This window comes from Schistocerca serialis, chromosome 2 (genome assembly GCF_023864345.2).
Source record: "Schistocerca serialis cubense isolate TAMUIC-IGC-003099 chromosome 2, iqSchSeri2.2, whole genome shotgun sequence".
Lineage (NCBI taxonomy): Eukaryota > Metazoa > Arthropoda > Insecta > Orthoptera > Acrididae > Schistocerca > Schistocerca serialis.
The window spans coordinates 826,655,461-826,677,320 of NC_064639.1; positions in this window are offsets into that span (position 1 = coordinate 826,655,461).

Consider the following 21,860-nt stretch of genomic DNA (forward strand, 5'->3'; position numbering starts at 1 on the left):
CAAATTTCGCACTATATAGTCGCATTGTTGACAATGTTGACTGGAATACTCTCTTTCAAATTCTGAAGGTGGCAGGGGTAAAATACAGGGAGCGAAGGGCTATTTACAATTGTGCAGAAACCAGATGGCAGTTAGAAGAGTCGAAGGGCATGAAAGGGAAGAAATGGTTATGAAGGGAATGAGACCGGGTTGTATCCTATCCCCGATGTTATTCAATCCGTATACTGAGCAAGCAGTAAACGAAACAAAAGAAAAATTCGGAGTAGGTATTAAAATACATGGAGAAGAAATAAAAACTTTGAGGTTCGCCGATGACATTGTAATTCTGTCAGAGACAGCAAAGGACCTGGAAGAGCAGCTGAACGGAATGGACAGTGTCTTGAAAGAAGGATATAAGACGATCATCAAGAAAAGCAAAACGAGGATAAAGGAATGTAGTCGAATTAAATTCGGTGATGCTGAGGGAATTAGATTAGGAAATGAGTAGTAAATGAGTTTTGCTCTTTGGGAGCAAAATAACCGGTGATGCTCGAAGTAGGGAGGATATAAAATGTAGACTGGCAATGCAAGGAAAGCATTTTTGAAGAATAGAAATTTGTTAACATCGAGTATAGGGTAAGTGCCAGGAAGTCGTTTCTGAAACTATTTGTATGGAGTGTGGCGATGTAGGCATGTATGGAAGCGGGCGTGGACGATAAATAGTTTAGACAAGAAGAGAATAGAAGCTTTCGAAATGTGGTGCTACAGAAGAATGCTGAAGATTAGATGGGCAGATCACATAACTAATGACGAGGTATTGAATAGAATTGGGGAGAAGAGGAGCTTGTGGCACAACTTGACTAGAAGAAGGGATCGGTTGGTAGGACATGTTCTGAGGCATCAAGGGATCACCAATCTAGTATTGGAGGGCAGCATGGAGGGTAAAAATCGTAGAGGGAGATCAAGAGATGAATACACTAAGCAGATTCAGAAGGATGAAGGTTGCAGTAGGTACTGGGAGATGAATTAGCTTGTGCAGGATAGAGTAGCATGGAGAGCTGCATCACACCAGTCTCAGGACTGAAGACCATAACAACAGTCGCATAAAAGTGGCGATAGTAACGCCACTATGAGGATGCTAATAAGGGCTTGCTGGACGTGGTGAGTTGATGTTACGTAAGAACGCAGGTTTAGGCGACAAAGACGCTGATATCAGCTCCTCACTGAGTCTGAAAGAGGTCGATTAATAGGACCACGAGAAGTTGGATGTTCCTTCTGCGACACTGCAGAAAGACTGGGCAGGAATGTAACCACTCAACGTGATTGCTGGCAGCGGTGGTCACGAAAGTGTATGGTCGGAAGAGGAGGAGGCTCTGGACAATCACATGGCTTTTCCAAGAGGGAAGACCGTAGTGTTCGGCGTATGGCTCTGGCGCATCGCACTCTAGCTGCAGCAGCAATTTGAGCAGCAGTTGGCACCACAGTGACACAACGAACTGTTACAAGTCGGTTAGTTCAAGGAGAGCTCCGAGCTAGACGGCCTGTAGCATGCATTTCACTGACACCAAAACCACGGACATTTGCGGCTTCAGTGGTGTCAAGCGAGAGCTCAGTGGAGGGCAGGGTTGAGGTCTGTTATGTTTTCTGATGAAAGCGGTCCCTGCCTCGGTGCCAGTAATGGCCGTCTGTTGGTTAGAAGGACGCTAGTTGAGGGTCTGCAACCAACTTGTCTACGTGCTACACACACTGGACCTACACCTCGAGTTATGGTCTGACGTGCAATTTTGTAGACAGCAGTAGCCATATCGTGGCTACCCCAGCACCCTGACTGCAAAATTGTGCGTCAGTCTGGTGATTCGAGCTGTTCTGCCATTCGTGGAAAGCATTACAGAAGCCTCCAACAGGATAACGCTCGCCCACGTACTACTGTTGTAACTCATATTGTTCTACAGAGTGTAGACACGTTGCCTTGGCCTGCTCGATCACTATATCTGTTTCCAGTCGAATACATATGGGACACCGTCGGATGATAACTCCAGCGTCATCCACAACCACATTTAGCGTCCCTGTATTGACCGATCAAGTGCGACAGGCAGGGAACTCCATCCCACAAACTGACATCCGACACCTGAACAACACAACGTATGCACGTTTGCATGCTTGCATTCAACATTATGGCGGATATTCGTTTCTTAATGTACCAGCATTTCACATTTGCCATGGATTATCTCGCTCTTACATTGACCTGTGATCTTGCAATATTAATCACTTAAATATGTTACCTAGACAAATGTATTCCAGAAATTTCATTACTCTACATTAACCATTTTTTGGGCAATCATTTTTCTATCAAGGTATATTTGATTCCTGCGGTGGCCACTGTGACTCATCCTGACTTCCGAATAATCAAGATTAAGAAACTCTCCTTTTCTTTTATTACGGACGAGTTACACCAGAAACTTAATGAAAGTAAATCAATAATAATATTGAGAATCACATTAGCAAAGATTCCAAATTAAACGATAGTAAAAGGAAGAGAAAAATGAGATAAATAATAAAGTTAATATGATGATTAAAATGACGTGACAAAGGCTAACAAATATACTTTCAATTGCTGTTTCCATGCCTTCATCTCCTGCTGTCCTCTGCCAGCCGAAGCCTGCGACTTTCTTCAGATCTTTATCCGAGCAGTCTGATGGTCTGCCTTGCGGTATTCGTGTTCATCTGGAACTCCACTCTTTGTCTACCTTCCGTCATTTCTTCGCGCGAGCCGGCCAGAGTGGCCGTGCGGTTCTAGGCGCTACAGCCTGGAGCCGGGCGACCACTACGGTCGCAGGTTCGAATCCTGCCTCGGGCATGGATGTGTGTGATGTCCTTAGGTTAGTTAGGTTTAAGTAGTTCTAAGTTCTAGGCGACTGATGACCTCAGACGTTAAGTCGCATAGAGCTCAGAGCCATTTGAACCATTTTTTTCTTCGCGCGATAAGTCCTCCCTCTTTCCATTTTAAATCCTTTACCCTTTCCACAAGAACCTGAATCCTGTTATTACTACTATGTCTGGAGCTGTCCCGCAGGTGCGGTGGAGTCCTTGCATCATCGGGTAGGGCTGCCTCTGTTGACGAGCCTAGATTAGAAATGAGCTGGGTCATCAACGTGGCAAGACGCGTAAAGTAAGTCGTTCCTCTTGTAGCGCAAGCGTGCCTGGCATGAGCGAGATGCGACAGTGATTAACTAGGAAGAGTTTACTATCCCTTCGTTTACTAATCACGAGAGACCCACTGAGATGCTCACCCACCTCCGTTGTTGATACTAGGGGATAGGCGTTGTGCGTCACGAAGAGGTTTATTGCTGAAATTACGGGAACCCACATTGTAAGGAGAGTCGATGTGCACGTTACTAGCGACATGAGCATGACAATAAAATTACAGAAATTGGAGCACCTATGGAGGCTTAATGCAGCCCCACAGCTTCAAACTTCCTTTGTCAACTAAAGATACCGCACTCAAGCTCCTTATCCCGACGTTTTATTTAACAGAATTAACTTTCTCACACTCACGAATTCATTAAAAAAACTATTATTTTGCCACTTGAGTTTGGCTTCGCCGCTTAGAAACCAAACCACCATATGAAAACTCGAGAGCCTCACGGCATCCCCTTTTAATAACACCGCCTGTTCTGAAAATAATGGCAATTCAGTCTCAACGGCGGAAACTGCTCAAATGGTTCAAATGGCTCTGAGCACTATGGGACTTAACATCTGAGGTCATCAGTCCCCTAGAATGTAGAACTACTTAAACCTAACTAACCTAAGGACATCACACACATCCGTGCCCGAGGCAGGATTCGAACCTGCGACCGTAGCAATCGCGCGGCTCCGGACTAAAGCGCCTAAAACCGCTCGGTCACCGCGGCCGGCTGGAAACTGCTCAGCCCGTTCTTTTTTTCTTTTTTTTTTTTTCTAAGATGGTGTGGTTCTAATGTGGTTTCGTTTGCGCGGATACTACCAAATTTTAAATGTATGCTTAACAATATGAAAAATACCTGAGGGCGTATGCAGCTGTGCTGCCTGCCTTAATCTCCAGCGTCAGCTAATCTCAGCGGTATCCTTGATGCTATTCGATCTGAGTAGGTCATGTATTGTAACGGGTTTCGCCTTCCTCCTCTTGTCTCATTGTCATCGGCAACGCAAATTTGACGGCAATCAGCCAGCTCTCGTTAACTAATGAATACCTGCATCTGGGTATTGTGGCTTCCGTTGGTACCAAATTGTTTTCGGCCGTGAGTACGCAAATATATCCCTTTTACATCACCTATTACATTCATTGTTAATTTCAAAGCCTTGAATTATGGAAATAACTGGTGGTATCTTATAAATATTAAATTTTCAGAAATTTAATATTTTAATAATGTCCCGTATCTGAAACGCAATTTTGATTTTCCGCGACGCCATCTATAAGCGTCAAAGAGCGTTGTACCAACTTCTATTTTTTGCAACCATAAAATCTCCCCTCCCACGTGTCTAAAGCTCGTCCCACAATACATTCAGCGGATTGAAAAGCCTCTGCAATAAAGTATACACTTTTTTTTTAAATTCTGATAACAGTATTAAGTAGGATATTTAACAGCATATTTTTCTACGATTCTTGCCAAATTTTCACACGTTCCATCAAACGTACGGCTTGTGCTCAGACGGGGTAACACTCATTTCATTAGATTTTCTGCAAACGTGACGTCATTTTGATACGGGCCTCTCACAAGACTTCATGCACGCGTATCTGAGATTTATAAAAACACGCCATTCTTAGTACGACTTCAAGTATTACAATTATTGTTATAATTAAACGTCACCTAATGATTTATCGACGGTTATCGCCTTCTACAAGATTGCTCTCTCAGGAGTGAGTTGTTATCATCAATAACTTACAAATTGAGCGTATCAATCAACAATGCGCCAACGATATAAGCCTTCAAGACATATTATGAGAACCAAGTCAGGAGACTAAAATCACATGATGAAGTGTTACCGTAATGGATAATGTCGTGGTGTATGGAGTTTAAGGAAATAGGTTCGCATCTCGCTAGCTGGAAAAAGAATATTTCTTCATCTAAGCCTTTTTACTGTAATTCATTCTGGGACTTTGTTACGAATGTAATACAAATATGTTCTGCAATATTCGGTGGTATCTACATCTCCATCTGATTAGAGAACGAAAGATGAAATAAATATTAGGCGATTTCCCAGTGTATGAGTAGGCAGAAAGCTAAGAGGACAGTTTTAATTCGTTGACTGAAACGTGCAACAATAAAATTTGTATTCCTCCTCCTCACAAATATTTGGCTCTCTATTTCCGAATATATGGCGATTTCCCGGTGTGTGGTTAGGCAGGAACCTGAGAGAACGGTTTAAACTGCTGCGAGTGAAATGAGGATCAGCAACATTCATATTCTTCCTTGTCGGAAAGTCGATAGCAGTACTTGCAGTTGGCGATCTTGTGCGTGACGTCAAAATGACGTTACGTTTGGAGAAAGTCTTGTAAATTGAGTGTTACCCGTCCAAACCACATTCCAGAGATACCTGATTTTTCTATGAATGAACAGTATACAGTTGACAAGCTCCTTCTCTTAAAGAAGTGAATTGCATTGTGCCGATGTGCATAATGGCGACTGTCAAGAGTTGATTAATTTCGAATAAATCGGGAAATAAAATGCAAAATGCGAATTTTGAATTCAAGAAAACTTTCAGTCTAATTTTTCTGATTTTGAAATTCTGCTTCCATTCTATTAGAAATTCTGTCGTCATTTAAAAAGTCCCTTCTAACCAAAATTCGTATCAATCTAATTATTTCTGCCCTGGTTGATTTGGCATCGTTTCTCAAGAATTATCTATAACACGAATATGTACAACCTCTCAGATTCTATTAACCGAGCATTATTCTGATAAGCTTTCCGTATGAGAACTCCAGTACCAATAGGTTATGGATGCCTGCCTTAATGTTAGCAACAAACTTAAAGGGTGTTCACGACAGGCGAAATGAACAGTTGATATGTTAAGATAGGTCTTGCTGCTACAAAGCACCATGATGTCGCAACGCACTGTTCTGAAATCTGATACGCAAATCCGGATAAGATCACTCTCAAGTCACCACAAATGTAGTTCGTGATCTTCTTGGTTTGATGCAGCTCTCTACGCTAGTTTATCATGCGGAAGTCTCTTCATCTCTGTATAACTACTGCTTGCTACATCCATTTGAACTTTCTCATTGTACGCAAGGGTTTGTCTTCTCCTAAATTGTAGATCTACAACTGTTAAGCCCTTCCCCCCCCCCCCCCCCCCCCCCACACACACACACTTCTCTGCGTTACAAGCTGACAGGCCTGAGGATATCGAGTTCTTATTTCTCTGTTATTTTAATATCGACAAACAATGCTTATCACACAAGAGTTTACAGTCCCAAGATCGGCAGTGCACAGCAGAATTTACTTACAAGCCTAGAAAGGGTCGATTCCTTGTCCAAAAATGCTCTGGTGTCCATAATTTTCGAGCACCCCTTAGCAGGTCCGCGATTTCAGCTTGTCGACTCGTCCTTGTTGCGTATCGGACTCAGACCGTCATATCTCGGCAACGGACACGACGCCGCAGTAATTGTTAAGCTTTGCCCTGGCCGACGGAAGGGGAAAAGAAGATTTAAGGTCAACGCTCGTCGATGACGGGAGTCATTAAAGACGCAGCTCAAGCTCGGATCGGACAAGGCACTCGGCCGCATTCTTTTCAAAGGAATCATCCCAGCATTCGTGTTAAGCGATTTAAGGAAATAACAGAAAATCAAAATCTAGAATCCTGGTCTAGGCTTAAACTCTGTCCCTGCTGAAGCCGAATCCAGTTTACTAGCCGCTCAGCATACTCACCCGGTGTGCGCACGTCCAAGAGAAAAGCGAAAACAACTTTCTTTTAGGCATAGTCGATTCCCTGCTCTTGAGAGCAAGTCGAGATGTCCAAAAACTATATTCTTTTCATCCAAATTTCCTATAAAGCTAGAACTACTGCAAAGATTTTCCCATAAGGGAATACTCAGGTTGGGATTCACAGTTCCGGCATTCGCCTGATAGCCAAGGGGAGCCTCCCTGAAACTGTGATCAGAACCGAATGATTTGAACAATCTTTACGCCACAACTCGCCAGGCACTATGAATGGTGAACTCTGATATACATGTTTCTCTTGATTGGAAGGACATTCGCAATTGTCACGTTAATTAGTCATGCTAGATAACATCTGCTGCAGTTGTAATAAATTTCTATTTTCCAGTAAAAGGAAAGAACAACCAGGTCTCAGGAAAACAGTTCCAACTTCAGCGCATCAGAAAAATTACAACTCGTTTGTTTTAGAGATTTAAGAGGTGACGATGACGCGGATAATAGGCTGGACCTTAGACATGAGACGGCGTGTGCAGTGCTCACGCTTACTAGGTGACAACACGGCCCGTCCCCTCGTATTTTGAAATCGGTGCGTGGTTGGTACGGTACTAGATGGACGTGTGTGCATTACTGCTAAGTCAGAATCTTTACACCACGGGACGTTTCCTTGTACACACTGACGCCTGTAGGTTCAGAGGTACGTATCGTGTGTTTTCCTAGTTTCAGATACAGAAAATGTTCGACTGCTGCTCTGGCCAGCACATTCTCCAGATCTCTCACCAATTGACAACGTCTGGCCAATGGTGGCCGAGCAACTGGCTCGTCACAATACGCCAGTCACTACTCTTGATGATCTGTGGTATAGTGTTGAATCTGCATGGGCAACTGTACCTGTACACGCCATCCAAGCTCTGTTTGACTCAATACTCAGGCGTATCAAGGCCGTTATTATGGCCAGAGGTGGTTGTTCTGGGTACTGATTTCTCAGGATCTATGCACCCAAATTGAGTGAAAATGTAATCACATGTCAGTTCTAGTATAGTATATTTGTCCAATGAATACCCGTTTATCATCTGCATTTCTTCCTGGTGTAGCAATTTTAGTGGCCAGTAGTGTAGGATGAGAGGTCGTTGATAGTGTGTCTTTTGATTTCATTTCCGGTGGTTTGCGCTCTTTTGGATATGGAATCTAATGTCTTTTGTAATGTCGGCCCTGCTCTTCGACATGTTTTCTGCCTAGCCTAGGTATATGAACCGTGCGCACCTTCGATACGTCTGGCGCGAGGTAGCGCGCGTGTGTGCCCTGCCGAGCTGGCGTAAGGTCTTTCTCGGTTGAGGGGGAGTCAGTGCTTATATCTAGTAGAAGACAGTTCCTGAAAGAGCAGCGGCTTGGTGGGGAGGTGTGGTTGCGAGTCACTAACGCCTTCCGGGACGGGAGCACGTCCAGAGCGGAAGTCCAGGTCGCGGCGCTTGGCCGACAAAGACGTCAGCAGTACCGTAAGGCGGTTTTCCTTGCCCGTGCGATAGGTTACCTGCAGCAACGGCGGCAGGGCAGAGCGGCACAAACCGAGGACGTATCTCTTCAGCACGGCATTCAGTGCTGCGGAGCTGGGGATACAGTGCAAGTCCCCTTTGATAAGATAGGCTTTTGTCCGTGGCTACATTCGTGAATTTAAATTCAGCCTGACAGTGAACACTGGCCTCGCGTGGTATGCACAAACCATGGTTATTATTGACTGAGAATGTAATGTCTTTTCAAGGCGAGAACTGATTCCTTTTAACTGTATTAAGTGTGCCCACTGGGGCGTTCGGTTTAGTTCGAATTAAGTACACAGGGTTCAAAGACTCTTTCCTCTTAAACTACTGACTGGAAAGTGAAGACACGGTACAAGACTGCCTGTTGAAGCGTGCGCATGTGAAATTTTGAGCCTATTAGTCACTAGTGGCAGATAAATTGGTATTAAACCGTTATTGCCGTTATATGCGTTGTTCAATTAAGAGGGTGTCGTTGCTTGATTGTAATATACAGGGTGGACCGTTGATAGTGACCGGGCAAAATAACCCACGAAATAAGCTTCAAACGAAAAAACTACAAAGAACGAAACTCGTCTAGCTTGAAGGGGGAAACCAGACGGCGCTATGGTTGGCCCGCTAGATGGCGCTGCCATAAGTCAAACGGGTACCAACTGCGTTTTTTTAAAAATAGGAACCCCCATTTTTATTATACGAGTATATTCGCGTAGTACGTAAAGAAATATGAATGTTTTAGTTGGACCACTTTTCTCGCTTTGTGATTGATGGCGCTGTAATAGTCACAAGCGTATAAGTACGTGGTATCACGTAACATTCCGCCAGTGCGGACGGTATTTGCTTCGTGATACATTACCCGTGTTAAAATGGACCGTTTACCAATTGCGGAAAAGGTCGATATCGTATTGATGTATAGCTATTGTGATCAAAATGCCCAACGGGCGTGTGCTATGTATTCTGCTCGGTATCCTGGACGACATCATCCAAGTGTCCGGACCGTTCGCCGTATAGTTACGTTATTTAAGGAAAGAGCAAGTGTTCAGCCACATGTGAAACGTCAGCCACGACCTGCAACAAATGATGATGCCCAAGTAGGTGTTTTAGCTGCTGTTGCGGCTAATTCGCACATCAGTATCAGACAAATTGCGCGAGAATCGGGAATCGCAAAAACGTCGGTGTTGAGTGTTGTGGCTAGACAAGACAGCCTAGACACAATGAGAGGAAGCCGAAAGGCACGCGCTAAGTTAAAGCAGGATGGCGTGAGGTCTGAAACAGGATACGTAATGAATGCTATAAAGAAAAGTACGTAGCTTCTGGAATACTTAACTTTAATTCATTCTTTTGGTACATCTGGAGATTGTGGCGATACAAGTGAGACTCTTTAGATACATGCAATGTTACTAATGGCGCCTTGCTAGGTCGTAGCCATTGACTTAGCTGAAGGCTATTCTAACTATCCGCTCTGCAAATGAGCGAGGCTTCGACAGTGTGCATCGCTAGCTACGTCGTCAGTACAACTGGGTTGAGTGCTAGTCCGTATCTCGAGACCTGCCTTGTGGTGGCGCTCGGTCTGCGATCCCTGACAGTGGCGACACGCGGGTCCGACATGTACTAATGGACCGCGGCCGATTTAAAGCTACCACCTAGCAAGTGTGGTGTCTGGCGGTGACACCACATTGAGAATGCTACATCAACATCGATTTCATCCGTACCATATTTCTGTGCACCAGGAAATGCATGGCGACGACTTTGAACGTCATGTACAGTTCTGCCACTGGGTTCAAGAGAAATTACGGAACGATTACAGATTTTTTGCACGCGTTCTATTTAACGACGAAGCGTCATTCACCAACAGCAGTAACGTCCACGATGTCTGCGACAAGTGCGACATCAGCGACCTTGGCGGGGTAATGTATGGTGCGGCATTATGGGAGGAAGGATAATTGGTCCCCATTTTATCGATGGCAATCTAAATGGTGCAATGTATGGTGATTTCCTACGTAATGTTCTACCGATGTTACTACAAGATGTTTCACTGCATGACAGAATGGCGATGTAGTTCCAACATGATGGATGTCCGGCACATAGCTCGCGTGCGGTTGAAGAGATATTGAATAGCATATTTCATGACAGGTGGATTGGTCGTCCATGGCCCGCACGTTCACCGGATCTGACGTCGCCGGATTTCCTTCTGTGGGGAAAGTTAAAGGATATTTGCTATCGTGATCCACCGACAACGACTAACAACATGCGTCAGCGCATTGTCATTGCAAGTGCGAACATTATGGAAGGTGAACTACTCGCTGTTGAGAGGAATGTCGTTACACGTATTGCCAAATGCATTGAGGTTGACGGACATCATTTTGAGCATTTATTGCATTATGTAGTGTTTGCAGGTAATCACGCTGTTCAAATGGTTCAAATGGCTCTGAGCACTATGGGACTCAACTGCTGAGCTCATTTGTCCCCTAGAACTTAGAACTAGTTAAACCTAACTAACCTAAGGACATCACAAACATCCATGCTCGAGGCAGGATTCGAACCTGCGACCGTAGCGGTCCTGCGGTTCCAGACTGCAGCGCCTTTAACCGCACGGCCACTTCGCCCGGCAATCACGCTGTAACAGCATGCGTTCTCAGAAATGATAAGTTGACAAAGGTACATGTATCACATTGGAAGAACCGAAATAAAATGTTCAAAAGTACCTACGTTCTCTATTTTAATTTAAAAAACCTACCTGTTAACAAATTTTCGTCTAAAATTGTGAGCCATATGTCTGTGACTATTACAGCGCCATCTATCAAAAAGCGAAAAAAGTGGTCCAAATAAAACATTCATATTTCTTTACGTACTACTTGAATATGTAACAAAAAAATGGGGGTTCCTATTTACAGAAACGCAGTTGATATCCGTTTGACCTATGGCAGCACCATCTAGCGGGCCAACAATAGCGCCATCTGGTTTCCCCCTTCAAGCCAGACAAGTTTCGTTCTTTGTAGTTTTTTCGTGTGACGCTTATTTCGTGAGATATTTGGCCCGGTCACTATCAATGGACCACCCTGTATATGTGCTGGTTTTTGCCCACTGTTCTCGAGATATCTAATTTACCTGACCTGAACTAATCGTTAGTTTTCCATTCGCATTAGTTGTGTTATTGGCAAGTTGTTAATGACCCTTTTTCCTTTTGTTTTAGTTCTTATATGTTTGTACAATTCAAAGCGTTGAGACTAAAAGATTTCTTTGGTGTTTGTATATACTGTTATAGTTCTTAGATGTCTGCATAATTCAGAGAATTCAGAATGATAGCTTACTTTTGAGTTTGCTGCAAATTGGTATCACTGAAATTCTGACAATCGTTTAAGGCATTGTTAATAATAAAAATTATGTATTTGGATCTTAAAAAAATAAGTGTCTTTTCTGGTACAAACATTAACTTCATCTGCTAGCACCTCACCATTTCCAGCTTCTTGCTAGCTGCCAGACTTCATAGGTAGCAGAGCATGGTTGTAGGTGTGGGGTGTACTGAGTTCAAAGAAAAGGCATGTAACATTAAATTTGTAGCTATAGAATTCCTTTTTATCCCTTTTCTCTGTTTTAGTCTCTTGGTGTTGTATTCTGTTCAAGTGTTTGTATTCACAGGTCCCTCTGTCTTCAACCATGGCGCACCAAGCGAGGTGGCGCAGTGGTTAGCACGCTGGACTCGCACTCGGGAGGACGACGGTTCAAACACATCTCCGGCCATTTTCATTTAGGTTTTCCGTGATTTCCCTAAATCCCTTCAGCCAAATGCCGAGATGGCTCCTTTGAAATGGCACGGCCGATTCCCTTCCCCATCCTTCCTTCATCCGAGCTCGTGCTCCGTCTGTAATGACCTCGTTGTCGACGGGACGTTAAACACTAATCTTCTCCTCCTCCTCCCCCTCCTCCTCCGCCTCCTCCTCAACCACGGAAACCAGATAAGTACTGGGCATCGAGCATTTAAAAAAGGAACAGGTACGTTATCAATTAAAGATTCGTGTCCAGCCGGTGAAAGACAGCGTTAATGAATTGGCGCAGCACCTCCACGGTGCCCTCGAGTGCCGTCTGCAACTGAGCGCCGCTACCCTTGGCGTGGAAGGTCAGGCCGCGCTTGTGTGTAATGAGTCGCTCGGCGGTGAGCTGAACAACGTTGACTTGCTGCAGGGTTCCAGTCCCTCGTGCTCTCAGTTAATGCGCGTGCAGGCTTATCTCGACCATCTGAGTAACAGAGTCCAGGATCAGCGTAGGATTTACACAGATGCTAAGCAAAGGACCGAGACTGGAGTAATGCAAGAAAATCTTAGGGGACTTCAATGCAGAGTTGATCTTCTGCTATGAGTGGAAAGTGCGGACGAGGAGGCACAGCTAGACAGTACTCAAGGGTCTGGGTATATTTCAAGGCATGGGTATGGTATGGAGACATGGAACCATTTTAGTCATTTACCTTATACCATGGTGACTATTATGCAAGGAATTACGAAGTTGAAACTTCCTGGCAGATTAAAACTGTGTGCCCGACCGAGACTCGAACTCGGGACCTTTGCCTTTCGCGGGCAAGTGCTCTACCAACTGAGCTACCGAAGCACGACTCACGCCCGGTCTCACAGCTTTACTTCTGCCAGTAATTACGAAGTTGTCGATGGAGACGAGTAACAAAGTGGTAGACTTTATGTATTTGTGAGTTAAGTTGCAAGAACAGGCCACTGCCTTTCGTATTCCCGATCTTGTAGTTTTTCAGTTCATTTACCAGGTGACCAGCAGCGGGCTAGCTACTATGACTGATCGGGTTATTCGGGAAGGGGACCCTTGGGTGTTTTGAGCGACCGGATTGTTAACCGAAGTTTGTTAGATGGATTGAGGAATGCGTTAATCAACAAGCATGATTCCAGGCTATTAGATCAACAGGAAAGCTTCATGAATTACATTCACAACATTAGACGCACTCAATTAGCGTTGCGTGTCAGGTTCATTGAATCTCAGATTTTTGGCGATATAATTGAGAGAATGCCGCCAGAACACCATTCATGGGCGGTTTTTGCTAACAGCCTAAGTACTTTTCGTGACCTATATCAGGTGGAGCGAGGTGTAGAGAGTATTACCAGGTCTAAAACTTTGCCTCCGCCGTTTTTTCTCGAAGTTAGGGGCTTTATGGTGAAAAACTTACAAAAAAATTATGATTAATAGTACTGCCCATCGCTGGCCACTACTTTCTCCCATCTTTCGGATAGCATACGAATCCCGTGGCGGAAAAACTGGGCGTCTTTTGTTGGGATCCATGAATCGATTCTTGTACTTGTTCATTTGACCGGAAGTGCGGTCAGCCAGACTGTATGCCACTGATCGAAAAAGGTGGTAGTCAGAGAGAGCAACGTATGGAGAATGCGGCGGGAGGGATACGACTTCGCATTTCAATGTTTCCATGTATATTTTGACGGGTTTTGCGACATGGGGTCGATCACTGACCTGCTGCAAAATTACCTTTACGTGTCTATCGCTGTATTGTGGCCGTTTGTGTTTCAGTGCTGGGCTCGAACGCATCAATTGCTTTCGATAATGATGTCCTGTGACTGTCTTCGTCTGTTTCAGTAGCTACGAAAACATTCTGTCTTCCACCGCCATGCCGGTCTTCGACATCAAAATCATCGTTCTTAAGGCGTTGAAAACATTCTTTGCGCGTTATTCCATTAATAGTTTCCGGCCGCTTTGGTCGAGCGGTTCTAGGAGCTTCAGTCCGGAACCGCGCTGCTGCTACGGTCGCAGGTTCGAATTCTGCCTCGGGCATGGATGTGTGTGATGTCCTTAGGTCAGTTAGGTTTAAGTAGTTCTAAGTCTAGGGGACTGTTGACCTCAGATGTTAAGTCCTATAGTGCTTAGAGCCATTTTTTGAACCACTAGTAGTTCCCCTACCATTGGCCTTACCCAGCATTTTAAGAGCCACAGCCGCAGATTTCGTCATATTAAAGCAGAAAATTAAAACTTCCCGCAAGTGGCGAGAAATGGGTACATAAGTTGACGTACTTAATCGAGAATAACCTTATGATGCAATCACAAATCGACTAATATTTTTATGGCATTATGTTTACAGATGCCTAAGCTTATTGTACTACAACTATGACCAACCACCTGAATCCCACTTGCCGTACTGCCGTCTACTGCAAAACGGCGGAAGCAAAGTTGTAGACCTAATAGTTTCGCTGAGCCCGACAATGTCCGGCGGTACGCTGGGAAGGTGGTGGCAAGTGACGGTGTCAGAGACAGGTTTGGGGGAGGAATTACGGGAAGTTCAGATTCGATGACGGACTTTTCGTGTAGTATGAAGCACAGTGGTTATTACAGTTGTCAGATCAATTTGCAGACGTTTTGACGGACCAGTTGGGAGAAACAGACAGAATAGAGTACCGAATCCAACTCATCGATCAGTTCCCAGTGCGACACTCTTCTTACTGCTTGTCACCACCCACGATGCGAGAGCTGAGGAGGATTTTTGAAAAGTTACTCTCGGAAGGGGTGACTGGACCCTCTACTACTCCGCATGGCTCACCCATGTTTTTAGTCCCCAAGCCATAGCGAAGGGTATACGCCCGTTGTCGACTACAGAATTTTAAATGGGAAGGTAGTTGTGGGGTCGGTTCCCTTGCCTGACCTTCTCACATGCTTCAGTTAGAATACAGGCGCACGATATTTCACAGTTTTGAAACTGAATCAGGCTTACAACCAAATACCTCTGGCTGAAAAATCGAAATCAGTGACGGCTGTCTGCTCTGATTGGAGCTTGTACGAGCTCATCAGGGTTCCTTATTCACTGCTTCAGGAGTCCTATTAGGTTTACTGGATAACAGTGTGGGGGAGCTGAAATTTAATTGTGTGTGTAATTATCTCGACGACATGGTTGTTTATAGCAAGACCTTTGATGAACACCTTCAACATCTTACGTAGTTGTTAACTATTTTAGGAAGGAGGGATTAACGGTGAGATCTGCTAAGGTTAATTTAGCCCTTCTGAGATATCTTTCTTGGGTCATCTGGTTTTCGCCAGTGGTGTCAAGATCGACCATGACCGCACTAAGGCTATTTATAATTTTCCACCACCTCAGGATGAGAAGAGAATTTCCCAGTTTGTTGGCATAATGAACTTTTTTAGTAAGTTTGTGCCGAGTTTTGCCCATCTAGTCTCTCCCTTGAATCGACTGCATCGTAAATGAGAACCATTCAAATGGTCTAACAGCCAGAAATCTGCCTTTGATGCTTTGAAGCAAGTACTCAGAAATGCCCCCGTGTTAGCCATTCCTGATTTTCAGCGTCAGTTTATTCTCCAACAACCATTCCCTGAGTGGCTGCTGTTTTGTCACAGGAATTTGATGGGAACCGTACTCCAGTCGTCTATGTCTCGAGGGCTCTGTCGGCGACAAAGGCTAAATTACTCCTCGTATGAATTGGAGACTTTGGCGGTGCTATTTGGCCTGAAGAAACGTAAGTTTTATTTGGAACACCGTCATTTCCTAGTGGAAACTGACAATCAAGTTCTGTCTTGGGTGCTGGCGAGGACTCGGAAAACTGGTAGGATAGCCTGATGGGTAGTCCTCATTTCAGCTTGTAGTGAAGCACTTAAGGGCCCTGACAATCGGTTGGCAGACTCATTGAGCGGAATGTTCACCGAGCCTCAGGAGCCCCCTGAGAAAACGCAGTTTGACGAGGATTACGATGTTTGCGCAGTTGTACTCACAAAAATTCCTGCACTGTTTGGAAACTTGGAGTAGCAGTAGCAACAGGATTCGATGCTCAAGGAAGTTAAACAACAGCTCCTTAGTGGGAAGGAAGTTGCAGGGTATCAGATTAACAGGGGAATTCTTTGTTATAGTACGCGCCATGATGGAAAGTTGAAGATTCGTCTTCCTAAGCAACTGGTCCTTTAAGATCATCATGAAAATTAAGGAACACCAGACGTGGCCATCTCTGAATTTTGATGTTAGAAAATTGGTCCAGCAATGCCACGAACGTTGTTCAGCGAAGCCTAATCTCAGTGTTCGCCAAGGTTTCCTTCACTCTACTCGGGAAGAGAGGCCCATGGACAAATTGTTCGTAGACTGTTTAGGGCCACTTCAACGTACGAATAGTGGCAATAAATACACTCGTATATTGATTGTGGTGGATGCATTCACCAACTTCATCTGGTTTGTCCCAAGTAGGCATTGGTCAGCGATAAGGTACCGACTTTCACATTTAGGGATTTCAGAAAATTCTGTTTTGGTAATGCCATATCGCATATCACTACTACGCTGTACTATCCCCAGCTGTCTTTTGTGGAGCGCGTTAATCGCAATCTCAAATCTGCTCTGATTATTTATCATAGCCACTCTCAGGGTAGCTGGAATAGGTACATTAGCAGGCTTGACTTCGCATTCAATTTCGCAGTGCATGAAGCAAGTAAGACAGCCCCTGTTAGATTAATGCTGGTGTACCTAGTGAATTCCCGGATTTCCAATCTGTCGTCGATCACTGACCTCTTGCCAGTGAAAATAGATGCTAATATCACTGGGAAGAACTGTAGCAAGGCAATTAACAACATTAGGTTCGCACTCAGGTGAGAGGCTAGCAGATATAATAACGGTAGGCGTTAAGGTTGGCGATCTAGTCCAAATTGATAATTTTTGGGCTGATAGCGAGAGCGCAGACAAAGTCGCTACAGAACTTTTGCCACGTTTTCTTGGTCCCTGTTAGATTCTGAATACGTCGACCCTAGTAAGTCTCTTGGCAAAAAATGCAGCCACCGATAAAACCCATCCTAGCAAGTCTGTTGGTAAAGAATTTAGCACCGATAAAACCCATAGGATCCACATTAGTCAGGTGAAGGTGGTGCGTTAGGGGATGAGTGCAGAGCTAGTCCTCTCCCCTAGGGTTGAGTTTTTGGGGGAGAGGGGGGGGGGGGGGGAGAGAGGACTGAACGGTGCTCACCTTCGATACATCGAAGTCCTAGGTGACTACTTTAGCGCTGGTCTCGCGACCTCTGGTGCGAGGTGCACTTGTGTTCTATGCTGAGCAAGCCTAAAGTCTCTCTAGGTTCGTTGAGGGCGAGTCGGTGCCTACGGTTAGTAAAAGACAATTTCTTGGTGGGGAGGTGTGGTTGCGACTCACTAACGCCTTCTGGAACAGGACCGCGTGTAGAGTGCAAAGCCAGATCGCGGAACTTGGCCTATAAACACATCGGCAGTGCCGCAAGGCGGTCGGTTACCTGCAGCAACGCCGGCACGGTAGAGCGGTATACACACGGGAAATTATCTCATGAGCATCGCATTCGTTGCTACAGTGCCGTTTGTATCCTGTGGTGCAAGTCCACTTTGATAAAATGTGTTTCTTTCCCGTGGCTACATTCGTGTATTAGGATTCAGCGTGTGGTTATAGAACGCCTATGGGCGTGAGCCCCTTATGTTACGCCTAAATCACGATTATTAGTGAGTGAGAATGTAATGTCTCCTCGGGGCCAGAACTGATTCCTTGTAACTATATTTATTGTGCCCACTGTGGTGTTTCGTTTAGTTTGAATCAAGTACACAGAGTTCAAAGACTCTTTCCTCTTAGGATATTGATTGAAAAGTTAAGACACGGCAAAGGACGGGTTGCTGATGCGTGCGCATGTGGAATTTTGAGCCTATTAGTCTCTAATGGCATATTATATGGTGTTAAATCGTTACTGCCGTTGTATGCGTTGGTCAATTAAGAGGACGTCGTTGCTTGATTGTAATATGTATGTGTTCGTTTTTGCCCACTGTTCTCGTGATCTATAATTGCGTGACATCTACATCTGCATCTACATGGATACTCTTCAAATCACATTCAAATGCCTGGCAGAGGGTTCATCGAACCACCTTCACAATTCTCTATTATTTCAATCTCGTATAGCGCGCTGAAAGAATAAATACCTATGTCTTTCCGTACGAGCTCTGATTTCCCTTATTTTATCGTATTGATCGTTCCTCCCTATGTAGGTCGGTGTCAACAAAATATTTTCGGATTCGGAGGAGAAAGTTGGTGATTGGAATTTCGTGAGAAGATTCCGTCGCAACGAAAAGCGCCTTTCTTTTAATGATTTCCAGCCCAAATCCTGTATCATTTCTGTGACATTCTCTCCTACATTTCTCGATAATACAAAACTTGCTGCCTTTCTTTGAGCTTTTTCGACGTACTTTGTCTGTTCTATCTGGTAAGGATCCCACACCGCGCAGCAGTATTCTAAAAGAGGACGGACAAGCGTAGTGTAGGCAGTCTCCTTAGTAGGACTGTTATATGTTCTAAGGGTCCTGCCAATAAAACGCAGTCTTTGGTTAGCCTTCCCCAAAATATTTTCTATGTGTTCCTTCCAATTTAAGTTGTTCGTAATTGTAATACCTAGGTATTTAGTTGAATTTACGGCTTTTACATTAGACTGACTTATCGTGTAACCGAAGTTTAACGAATTCGTTAACTCACACTTTTCGTTGTTTAGGGTCAACTGCCACTCTTCGCACCATTCAGATATCTTTTCTAAGTCGTTTTGCAGTTTGTTTTGATCTTCTGATGACTTTATTAGTTGATAAACGACAGCGTCATCTGAAAACAACCAAAGACGGGTGCTCAGATTGCCTCCAAAATCGTCTATACAGATAAGGAACAGCAGAGGGCCTATAACACTACCTTGGGGAACGCCAGAAATCACTTCTGTTTTACTCGATGACTTTCCGTCAATTAATACGAACTATGACCTCTGTGAGAGGAAATCACAATAATAGAAATTCTTCTACTGAATAGGAGTTGTCAAGGAGAAACTTTCTCATTTTGTACGATAATGCTCGAAGCAGAAGAAATGAATTAAAATTTGTAGTCTGTGTGGGACTCAAACCTGGGTCTTCTTGCTTGCTAGGCAGAAATGCTAACCATTACACCATTACACATGAACTAATTGTTAGGTTTCCATTCACATTAGTTGTGTTCTTGAAAATTTGTTAATGTCCTTTCTCCTCCTGTTTCAGTTCCTATGTGTTTGTATAATTGAAAGGGTTCAGAGTGAAAGATATCTTTTGGGTTTATATATTCTGTTATAGTTCTTAGATGCTTGAGTAATTGAGAGAATTTAGAATGTAAGGTATCTTTTGAGTTACCAAACTCAAAAGATACTGGTAAAGAAACTGGTATCACTGAAAATCTGGTAATTGTATGATATTGTTGATAATGAAATTAGATGTTTGTACCTCAAAATAATAAATGTCTTTTTTGGTACAAACGTTAACTGCATATTCTAGCACCTAACCACTTCCAGCTCTTTGCTAGCTGCCCCATTTCAGAATACATGAGATGGATCTTTTGCTTGCATTCCATGCACCAGAGAATCAATACATTTGATATGTCCTTCGAAGGGAGCACACGAAAAATACCACGGTATAAAACGAATATGAAGTTTGTTGTAACACACGTAAACAATCTTCTCTGGCGGGAGTTAGTTTGGAACACAATAAATAATTGAGACAAGTCATTTATAGAATATTGAAAGAACAATAATAATATCTTAATGCTGAAAGCTTCAAAATGCCACAGTAAATTAGCAGTTCCAAAATCCAATGTCCATGCATAGTGTACCGTAATCAAAGTCCAGACGGGACGTGCCCAATTAAAGTCCCAAGCGGATAAGAAAAAGTTAAAGTCCCAAAGGGACACACAGAATTTTAAGTCTGGCCTATTGCCAAAAGAACGCAAACAGAAATATTACAGTCTAATGACTGGAATGGCATCAGAAGCCACGTATGTTTGGTGTGTCGTTGTAGACGCCACGAGTGATGTAGGTCAATAGGTGGCAGCTACTGGAGGCGAAGACATATCTGGACGGCGGCGTCGTCCTAGCAACGGCTGCAGAGAGAGATCCTGATTGCCGGAATGCTTTGGAAATCGGCGCCTGGCCCAGGAAACTCACTCGGAGCGAAATGCTGGGAATAGCCCAGGCACCAGCCTAAATACTGTCCGGGTGTCAGTATACTTCAAGTTACATGGCTTAACGGAGAAGAAAAAGGACTGTAGAGCCAGTGACCTTTGGCGGCGCTTGCTTTGCCATCTGGTAGCTGGACAAAGCACAGTTCTCCCTCGTCTGTCGTCTGAAGAACTGTCCAATGCGAGTCGGTGTCCACATAACCCATCTGTGTTGTCGGCTGTTGGCTGAGCAGGTGCAAAGCCTCGACATAGCAATATTAACCCATGTTAGTTGACTCATATGGATATTCTGTATGTATACGTGGTATCCTCTTTAGAATATTACTACAAGTTTTGTTGGTTTTCACAGTTTTACAATTGGCAAGTAGTCACATTTTCGTTGTAATTTATCAGATGCACCTGAAGAAGGGACTGTTTTCCTGGAACCTAGTTGTGCTTTCCTTTCATTAGAAAATAAAAAATTTATTACAACCGTAGCGGATGTCGTCAGTCATGAATAAATCTAGCATACAGCTGAAGCAGTACAGAATGACGTATTCATGTCTATCATCCAACCTCAGTTCGATTCGATGCCCAGCTGGGTTAGAGCTATTGTTGATGCTAGTTGTGGCAGCTCTGTGCAGAAATGTATATCCCCAAACGACATACAAATTGCATCACGTTTTCTTATTACGATAGTGTACAAGCACAATAACTAAAAGTGCTTTATTTTGTATCTTAGCTGGTGTTGCAGTTCTAATGGCCAACAGTGCAATTTGTTTTTGAACGAGAAGCTAGTGTTTTTGAACGAGAAGCTAGTGTTTTTAAAGGAAAAGCTGTTTGGATGACCATTCTGGCTAGTATTCGCTGTGCTTGCATCGTTCCCAGTATAGCGTTTCAGTGTTAGACATACTGTATACTACACTCATTGACCAAAAAATCAAGCACCTAGAAGAGAGGGAAGGAGTGAAATGACAATTTACATGTTAAGAGCTGACGTGGTTTTATTTTAGTGATTGCTAAAGCAAGTTATATGAACAACGAAGCTAGCATTATGAACAAACTTTTGGTCCCTGTTAATAAGATTTTTCATCTTCTTGGTCTTGGCTGTAAGCGCTGATTTGGTTGTGAAGGGTGTGATACAGCTTCTTCTGAGGTAAGTTAGCCCTGAACTGTTGTAATTGGTCCTCGATATGCTGGATGTTGGCACTGGTTGAGAGTTTATGTGTCCGTTGTACTCCATTAAGTACTTTAGTAGTCCATAGGCAGTCTATAGAGAGAAGTTTTGTCCAGTTGAAAGATGGAACCAGTATACAATCTCATAAGAGATTAACATATGATGACATATAATGCCTATGAGGTACTACAGGGCGCATCAAAAAAAATCAACCGATTTGGCACGTCATATTTCTGAAACTAATAAACATATACAATGAATTTTGTTTTCTGATGAATGGGAAACTCAAAATGTTTTTTTCATACCTTTTCATAGT